We start from the raw sequence: 9,215 nt of genomic DNA, 5'->3' as shown, positions 1-9,215 counted from the left end.
ATTGGCCCACCTACAGGTCTTGCAGGGGTGCAGCTATCTTAGTAAAGTCTTTAATGAACCTCCGGTAGTAGCCTACAAATCCGAGGAACTGCCAGACTTCATGGATGTTGCTGGGTTTCGGCCAGTCCCTTGTCAGGGTCTGGTGCCAGGTGCTTGAAGTGGTCTTTATAGGTCTTGGAGAAACAATGGCATAATCCAGGTACAACAGAATGGTTTCAAAGTTTTTGTGCCCAAGACAGCACTCCATCATCTTCTGGAATGTCCCTGGTGCGTTGCACAGTCCGAACGGCATGTAGTTAAATTCTGAGAGGCCCATTGGTGTTGTGAAGGCGGTCTTCTCTTTATCCTCTTTATCTATCTCTTTCTGCCATGGGAACCTGCCAATACCCACTAGTGAGATCTAAGGTGGTGAAATAGTTAGCAGATTTCAAAGCAGCTAATGACTGTTCAATTCTGGGTAATGGGTAGGCATCCATATGTGTAATGCTGTTAATGTGCCTGTAGTCCACACACATCCTCATTGTACCATCCTTCTTTCTAATGAGGACTAATGGAGCTGCCCAGGGGCTACAGCTGTCTCTGATTACCCCAGCCTCCTCTTTAATTACCCCTCCTCTCTCTTTAATGGACGGATGATCTCCAGTGGGGATATGATGTTAAACCCCTTTTACTTGCCCAAAGTCTAGAGGGTGCTTGCTGAATACCCCTTCGTACTCTTGGACCACCCGGTAGGCCCCATGCTTTTGGTGTAAAGGAGTGGAATCAGTGCCTACGTGTAACTTTTGACACCAATCCTCCAACTGCCCTACAGAGTCATTGTCTTCCGCCTGGTCAGACTGGACCAAGGGTTCTGTTGCCCGTATTGCATTGTTACTAACAGTGAATAGTTTAGCATAGCAAGTGTGGCATATCTTGGTAAATGGACTTCTTTCTCCCCACAATTAAGGACACGTACAGGTACCCTCCCCTTGTGGGCCTCCTGGTCATCTTACTCCTGGTGGTTGGCCCTCTGCCCCAGGGATCGCTCATTTAAATGGCAGAACCTTGCGATGTGCCCCGCCTGATTGCAGCGGTGACAAATGGGTCGTCCGTCCTGATGATAGCGGTTGTTGTCTCTTCCTCTGGTCGGTGGGATCCGATTCTGCCGTCGCAAGGGGACGTCATCTGGACTGGAAGCCAGCTGGATCTTTCCTTTTGGGGACTCTTGTAGGGACTGCATGGTTTTGGCTAGTGCAGGTACACTTTTGGTCAGTTCCTGAAACTGGAGGCGCAGTCCTGCGGAGGAGTCATCATCTAAAGTCTGTGAGTCAGCCTCAACAGGGACCTGATGGAAGGATGCTGCTTCCTGATGGTAGTTGATTGCTGGGTGCATAGGGGACTCTATGTGGCTGGGATTAGGCTCATGCAGCACCCGGATGTCCCTGTCCTTGAATTGTGCAAAGTCCAGGTCAGGGTTTTGCAGGGCCAGGATGCGCAGTTGCGTCCGGTGGGTGCCAGACAAAAGTCCTTCAATAAATTGCTCCTTTAACAGTTTGTCCCCATCCTGCATGCTGTTCGGGTCAACTTGATTAACAACTCGCAGCGCCTCCTGGAGATTGAGTGCATAGTCCCTTATATTGTCCTGCGCCCGTTGTTTGCATTCGAAAAACATCTTTATTTCTGCAGCAGTGCAGGTGTCAAAAGTGGCTAATATTTTCTCAACAGTTCCTTTTTCAATATCCAGACAGGATTTTACTTCTCTTTGTGCTGCACCAATTAATTGGCCAGTTAGGATGCTGTCTTTTTGTTGTTCCGACAAGGGGTACACCTGAAATAAGCTGCTGAGTCTTTCTTTCAAGTCACTCAGCTTGTGGGACTCCCCTGAATATTGTGGCAATCAGGCCGCTCCCTGTATATAGGGCATGGATAATGACATTATGGGAGCTGTAGCTGAGGCTGGTTCCGGCCGGTTTATGGGAACTGCGGCCACCGCGGGGTCTGGTGGCATCATGGGGGCTGCGGCTGCATCTGCCGCCGGTGCTGCATCTTCACCTGGCCTGGACATATCCCTTCCCTCGTGCTAACCTCTGCCAGGCCTGTCGTCTGGTTACCGGCGTCTGCAGCTGTCTCGCCAGCGCACTGTTCGGTGCTCCTTCCGGTTCTCCTGCCGGGGCTTCCGGCTTCTTCTCTTGCGTATGGCTGAGGACGGAGTGCAGCATTCTTCACGCTCATTTTTCAGGCTCTGCCCATGATGGCGCTCCCCTCTTTTCCTGCGCACTTCGCGGCGCTCTTTATGGTGGCCGTTTTTGGCGGCAATTTTGAAATGTTATCACGCGTACCATGTGATGCAGTTATGGCGATATTTTAAAAGCTCATTAAAGTATCTGGCACACAACTTAATAAAGTCTCTAATTTAATTACAGTCTCTTAGGCGTACAAGACCCAGTTTGCTGGGTTGGTCTATCCTGTTCGTGATGCCAAAATGGAATGCCCGCCAGGGCCGTGGGGCAGGGGTGTCAAACTGCATTCCTCGAGGGCCGCAAACAGGTCATGTTTTCAGGATTTCCTTGTATTGCATAGGTGATAATTTAATCACCTGCACAGAATGATTCCAGCACCTTGTGTAATGCAAAGGAAATCTTGAAAACACGCATGGTCTGAGGCCCTCGGGGAATGCAGTTTGACACCCCTGCCGTGGGGTACTCGATACTGGGTCCAGTACTTAAAGGGATGTGTCAGGGTGGCGGTGACCCGGTCCGTGGCCCTAGGCGCCCATGTTAAGGGAAAAGTCTTTAAAGGGGTTTATGAAATAAAGTTTGTTTGTGACGCCACCTGTGGTATTCGGTCAGGGGTGACCGACGCTGCTTAAAGGGGTCCTCTGGGGTGATGTTATAGCAGCAGGGATGGTATGGCTTTGCACAGGTGAAGCTGGGTCCCCAGGGGTCCCTGTGTAGTAGGCACAGGTGATAGGTGGTGTAGAAAGAAACGAAGGACACAGGGTTGCTGTCTCTTTACCTCTTTACTTGGTTCAAGGCAGCAACAGTCTAGGGTACTGGATCACGGATGCTGGTGTGGTCTGGCCTGCTTGGCAGTGAACTGAGAATCCCTCTAACCAGGTGGGTTGGAAGCCTTCCTTCTAGTGCTGTGGTGTTGTAGTCCCTTGCTGCCTTAGTCCTAACACAAGGTCCTCACGTTTTCTCTCTGTCCCCCTTTAGGTAGGACACTACCCGTACGACAGATAGCTTGAGCCTTTTCACAGGATCTCTATCACGATCCGTGCTCTATTTGCTACTGGGTCCTTGGGTGTTAATGGTGGACAGGTAACTTGCAATCAGCTGTCTGCCAGTTTCTGCCGTGGGGCATGAAGGTACCCCCACAACCTCAGTCTTCTGGCTACCGGTATCTGCGCTCAGCATGGAGGAAGCCCAGTCACAGCTTCTCTCCAGATCTTTACTCTCCTTCGCTTCTTTTCCCTCTCAGTCTCTTACAGATTGCTCTGCTTTCTCTTTCCTTCCCAGGAGCCGCAGAATGGCCCCAGTTTTCCTTCCTCTCTCTTCGCTCTCCTCTCTCCAACTGCCTAACTCCTACTGCCTAGCAACTGACTCCTCCTCCCGACCAGAGAGAGCAGCTCCCCTGAAGTCGGGTGTAGGGCCCCCTTGTGGCCTGGAGTCAGAACAGTGTTGTATGTGCTAAATACCTGTCAAAGGGACCCTTCCTCGCTTCCAAGCGTGACATCACTCTCCCCATGAGGAAAGCAATGCCTCTGTAACAACCAGGAACCTGGGGTGTTACACTTTATTCCTACAATGTTAAGCCTCCAGTAATTTTTCAATACAATGCAATACTGCAGTCCTGTGCTGGTGATCTCGATTTCACATCCATGAAGAGAACTATGGCAATTAAAATATTAAAAATTGTTAAAATATATAAAAGTTTAAATTTCCCAAAAGTAAACAGCAAAATGTAAAAATTAAAAAATAACATATTTGGTATTGCCATCTGTTTAATTTAAATAATAAATTAGAAAATATATCGATCCTAATTCAATCAATTCAGTTCAATTGATCAATTCAATCAGCCATCAAGTGCCATCCAAGATCCACCCACAGCTATTAACCGGTTAAATGCCACTGTCAATTCCTGACAGCGGCATTTAACAAGCGCAGACAGAAAACACGTCATTGATCACACCCACCGACGCACCTGTCACTTGATCGTGGGGCACTGATGTGTTTTCATGACAGCTGGGGTTCTGCTGAAGACCCCTGTGCCTGTTATCATTATCCTATGAACACTGTCCTGTGCCTGAAGCCCTGCTATATGTAGCACAAACAATCGAACAATCACAGATTCAAGTCTCTTAAGTGGACTGTTAAGCACAATAAAAAGTTAAAAAAATATAAAAAAAAGGAAAAAAAACCCACAAAAGTTCAAATAATCCCCATTTTGCCCCATTGAAAATAAAACTATAAGAAAAATACACATATTTGATATTTCCGTGTTTAGAAATTTAAGTGGTGGAAAAAAAAATCCAAAGTTTCTACATAAAAATAAAGGTCGCCATTTTCCGAGACCAAAGCGTCTCTATTTTTCTTGATCTAGGGCGGAGTGAGAGCTGATTTCTTGCACACCGATCTGATGTTTTTATTGATATCATTTTGGTGCAGATCCGATCTTTTTATCACCCGTTATTGCTTTTTAATGCAATGTTGCAGTGACAAAAAAACATAATTCTAGAGATTTTTTTCTCATTACGCCGTTTACTGATCAGATTAATTCTTTTCATAGCTTTATAGATCGGGCAATTCTGAATGTGGTGATACCAAATATGTGTATTTTTTTGTCTATTGTTTTAAAACATTTTTTTCACTTAACACTTGCTTCAATAGTATCCATGGAAGGTTAGAAGCTGCGGTCATCCGATCTCTTGAGATACATAGAGTAGGGCTTCTTTGGAAATGATCACTTGCTATGAGAGCCTGCCGCTGGGCTGTGGTCATAGCATTCTGGCTATGGCAACCACAGGGGTCTGCTGAAGACCCCATGTTGCCATGCCAACTCATCGATGACCCACGGTCATGTGACACGGGCGCCGATGGGTGGGATGAGTGATGCGCTTTGAGTGATGCGCTTCCGGTGCAATCGTGTTAAATGCCTCCGTCAGAGATTGACAGCGGCATTTAACATGTTACCCACAGTGGGTGGATCGCGATTCCACCCACGGTTGTTAAGGGCACATGCCAGCTAATGAAATCAGCTGACATGTGCGGGAAAAAATGCTGAATCATTGCCGGAGCCCATAACAAACAGGGGGAGGCCACCTTAGACGTAACTGAATGTCTAATGTGGTAAAGTGGTTAAACAAAAAAAACTATACATGCTTGGTATCTGTGTACTTGCACTGAACTGGGGAATCATGTTGCCAGGTCAGTTCAACATATAGTGAACATGCTAAATAAAGAAAAAAACATTGTGGAACTGCACTCTTTTGCAATTTCATTGCACTTGGAATTTGTTTCCTGTTTTCCAGTACATTATGTGGCAGAATTGTGTAATTCAAAAGTAGAACTTGTCCCGCAAAAAACAAGCCCTTATATAGCTATATAGTTGAAAAAATAAAAAAGCTACTGGATGAAGGCGAGGAAAAAACAAAAACTGAAAATCAATCAAGGGGTTAAAGAAGTTGGTCATCTTTGGGGAACTTTTCTTTCCTCAAAGTGAATATGACATCTGATACATGCTGACCCATCCACAGGCAGCGTGTATCGGGCACTGGCTGTTAGATCTCAGTCAGGTATGTATGACTCACTGGCTTTTCAGAGAAAAAACATACTGTAAAAGCCTCTGGGGACCGAAATGTGCTCAACATGTGTAGTCAGACAAGTGACTCCTGGTCAGATGTTCCTCCACCAGCGGCCATTGTATGGACAGAAGTGCTATACAGTCTGTGAGGAAAGCTGCATTAACAAGAGAAAATGGCCGACCTCTTTACCTGAGAATCCCTCAGTGAGCTCATTCTGACAGTCTAACAGGAGAGTTTGTAGCTATATCTGTCTGTTTCTGACAAACAGACAGATGGCACAGAGAAGCTGCGGCGCGCCGACTCCCAGGGATCAATTGAAGCTCTGCCGGGTAAGAGCGAAACCAGCAGCCTGATCAGATCATGTGATCACGCTGCAGAGCAGAGCCAGAGACACAGATTGGTGGTAAGTGTTCCAGTGGAGCTGAAGACACCGAAGGTGCGGGGGGAAGATTTAATGTGAGTGTGGATGGAGGGATTTATTGTGGGATGGGGGAGATTTAATGTGAGTGGGGATGGGGGGATTTATTGTGGGATTGGGGAAGATTCAATGTGTGTGTGGGGGAGAATTTGAGTGGATGTGGGGGATTTATTGTGTGGGGGAGAATTGGAGTTGGGATGGGGGGATTTATTGTGTGTGGGGAGAATTGGAGTGAGGATGGGAGGATTTATTATGTGAGTTGAGAATTTGAGTGGGGATGGAGGACTTATTGTGTGTGGGGAGAATTGGAGTGTGAATGGGGGGATTTATTGTGTGGGGGAGAATTGGAGTGGGGATGGGTGTGTTTAATGTGTGGGGAGAATTGGAGTGGGGATGGGGATTTAATGTGTGGGGGGATTTAATGTGTGTGTGTGGGAGATTTGTCATGGGGATGGGGGTGTTTAATGTGTGGGGGAGATTTGGAGTAGGGATATGGGATTTAATGTGTGGGGGAGAATTGGAGTGTGGATGGGGATTTAATGTGTGGGGGAGATTTGTAGTGGAGATGGGGTTATTTATTGTGTGTGGGGAGATTTGTAGTGGGGATGGGAAATGTTTAATGTGTGGGGGGAGATTTGAGGACACAAAATGAAGAGGGAAGAGATGGGGGCATGGATGAGGAAACAGTACAGGGGAAAGGGGGGCATGTATAAGGAAACAGTATCAGGGAATGGGGGGCATGTATGAGGAAACAGTACAGGGGAATGGGGGGCATGTATGAGGAAACAATACTAGGGAATGGGGGCATGTATGATTAAACAGTATGGGGGAATGGGGGAATATGTGAGGAAACAGTATGGGGGAATGGGGGGCATATATGAGGAAACAGTACAGGAGAATGGTGGGCATGTATGAGGAAACAGTACAGGGGAATGGGGGCATGTATGAGGAACCAGTACAGGGGAATGGGGGGCATGTATGAAGAAACAGTATGGGGGAATGGGGGCATGTACGAGGAAACAGTATGGGGGGCATATATGAGGAAACAGTATGAGAGAATGGGGGGAATGTATGAGGAAACAGTACAGGAGAATGGGGGCATGTGTGAGGAAACAGTACAGGGGAATGGGGGCATGCACGAGGAAACAGTATGGGGAAATGGAGGGCATATATGAGAAAACAGTATGGGGGAAGGGTGCAGAAAGTATGGAGAGCGAACGGGGGAATGTATGCAGGCACAGTATGAGTAGCGATGTGAAAAATGTATGTGGATAGAGTACGGGGAGTGAGGGTGATGGGATGTGTGCATGCGTAGCATGGGGATACAGTGTAAAGGTACAGCCAGGAGGGGACAGTATACCAAGGAGGTGAAGTGTGATGATTGTACAGTATAAATACTGGGCCCTAGAGGGGGACACAGTATGAGAGGACAGTGTGAAGAGGGGGGCTGGTATGGAAAGGAGAGGTCAGTGTGAAGAGCATGTACCATAAGAGGGACAGTGTGGGGTCATATTTTATGCATACAATATAGTGAGGGGTAATTTTTTATTCAGGAGCATTATAGTGACACTTCTATCTTTAAGGGCATCATGTAGAGATTTTCTGCAAAAGAGCGGAGAAGATGGAAGTCTGCAGAGATGAGCTGTGGATGAGAAAATTCATCATGAGATCTGAACAAGATGAAGAAAAGAAGGAGAACGACTCCAGAGATTACGTCATCTATAAGGTACCTGGATGTAAATGTTATTTTTGATACTAACAAATTCTCATCTTTTTATTTGTTAAGAGCATTAAAGGGAATATCCAGGTTTGTAATGAGTCTGCAGTCATTCTTTGTGACTGAATACTTCTGAATTCTCACAGTGCGCACTGCATGCTGTCAGGATTCTCTCGTGCTGGCGATTTACATACATGTGGTCATGCACTGACTAGACATGTGTGGCCTCACTCAATGAAAATGAACTGAGTGAGGCCGGGCACGTCTAGGCGGAATGTGGTCAGAAGTATACAATGATATGCTTGTGCTGACATGACTGTCCACCAACAAGGGAGAATCCTGAAAGTGTGTGCAGCACCCCAGGTGACTGGCTGCTGCAGTGATGTTGCCTTTCCTTCAGGGAAGGTAATGTCATGCTCAGAGGTAATGGAGTTCTCTTCACCAGACAACACATTTCAAATCCAGGCCAGGAGGGGGAGCTCAGGACCCGGATTCAGGGGAGCTTCCCTAAGCTATATGTATCCTGACCTGGAGGAGGAGCTAGTGAGTTTAGTTGGTCCAGGGAGACCAAGAAGAGCAGACGTCTAGGAGGAGCAGAGGGAGAGGCCTAGCAGCCACGAGGGAGCAGCAGCCTCTGGAAGGAGAAAGACCTGATGGGTTGAATGTGGAGGAGCCGGAAGGGAAGGAGCAAAGGAGAGGAACAGGGCTCAGAGGGGAACTGTGCCCGGGCACCCTCAGAGCCATAGCACAGAAGCCGGGTACCGGGAGCCCGAGGCCTTAGTGGAACTGAACGACACTTGGCAGAACCGGAGGGCATAAGATCATACAGACATTGCCCACACCATGCCTGTGGTACAGCAGCATCCTGGAGCCCATGAGTCAAGAAAGTACAGCTCAAGCTGCCCATCATGCAGGTACCTGTCTCAGGACAGGGGGAATAGAGGATTCTGCAGGAAGCTTCAGGCAGCAGGGACCTCATATACAGCAAGTGCTAGTTGGAAAGGCTCACGGACCTCTACTGGAACAAGGGAACCCTCCATTGCCTCTGGACCGGCTGGGCCATACCATCATCCATGCCTGGTATCCTGGACTGTGGCCTGCTAACTACAGTAAACCAGGTAAAGACTTTACAACTTGTGTCCTCCACTTATTTGTCGCCATGCACCACCTTCCAACACAGCTTAGGACCCCTGGGTACTCCGCTTCACCTGTGGGAAGTGTACCATCAGTGCTGCAACAACATCCCACAGGGGACCCCTTTAACGTAGCGTCGGTCCCACTATTGACCGAACACCACA

This window comes from Ranitomeya imitator, chromosome 2 (genome assembly GCF_032444005.1).
Source record: "Ranitomeya imitator isolate aRanImi1 chromosome 2, aRanImi1.pri, whole genome shotgun sequence".
Taxonomy (NCBI): Eukaryota; Metazoa; Chordata; class Amphibia; order Anura; family Dendrobatidae; genus Ranitomeya; species Ranitomeya imitator.
This window is presented reverse-complemented; position numbering follows the sequence as displayed.